This window comes from Alligator sinensis, unplaced genomic scaffold (assembly GCF_000455745.1).
Source record: "Alligator sinensis unplaced genomic scaffold, ASM45574v1 scaffold1165_1, whole genome shotgun sequence".
NCBI classification, from domain to species: domain Eukaryota; kingdom Metazoa; phylum Chordata; order Crocodylia; family Alligatoridae; genus Alligator; species Alligator sinensis.
The window spans coordinates 989,103-990,068 of NW_005842477.1; positions in this window are offsets into that span (position 1 = coordinate 989,103).

The window sequence follows — 966 nt, forward strand, 5'->3', positions numbered from 1 at the left end:
CTCACCCCGCCACGTGACGGTGCGGGGTGAGGTTCCCATGACTCGCCGCACCACTCACAGCTCCCCCGCCTCCTGGGCCCCCGCCGGCCCCTCCTCGTCACCCCTTCGCTGCCCCGGCCTGGGCCAGGGGTCGCAACCCCGCACTCCCACCACTGGCAGGCTGGGCCCTGGCGCCCGTGGGACAGGAGCCACCACGGCCCAAGGGACTGCCCAGCGGCCCCAGCTTGGGGGTCATGGGGCGCAGCCAGGAGGCCACCCCCAGTCCAGCTCCAGGACACCTCTGACCACGGGGCTGTGGCCTGGGAGCAACCAGTGCCCATGGCCCGGGAGGGCAGAGCGGGACCCTGGTGCTGGGCAGCCGTGAGGCCCTGCCACATGGGCACTCAGCCGCTGAAGCCCCTGACCCTTGCTCCCCTCCCTGGGCCGGGAGAGGATCGGGCTCCCACCCTCGAGCTCCCACCAGTCCCAGCTCCCCTCCCAGAGCTGGACGAGGACCCAGCAGCCTGCACTGGGAGAGGACCCGGGAATCCCGGCTCCTTCCCTCCGTTTTCCACCGAGCCCCTTTCCCTCCCTGGGCCGGCAGAGGACCGGGCTCCCACCAGTCCCAGCTCCCCTCCCAGAGCTAGGAAATGTCCCTCTGCACTGGGAGAGGACCCGGGAGTCCCGGCTCCTTCCCTCCGCTGGCCACCGGCCCCCTTTCCCTCCCTGGGCCGGCAGAGGACCCAGCATCACCGGGAGAGCAGCCAGCCGTCCTGCTCCGGGGACCGGGCACCCACCTCCCAGTCTCGACGCCCCTCCCGGGCTGGGCGGGGACCCGGGCGTCCTGCACCGGGAGAGGTGGCGGGAGTCCCGGCTCCTGCCCTCGGGCTGCCACCGGCCCCTTTCCCTCCCGGGCTGGGCGAGGACGCGGGCGTCCGGGCTCCCGCCCTCGTGCTGCCCCGGGCCCCGCACCTGTTGCCCGCCCGC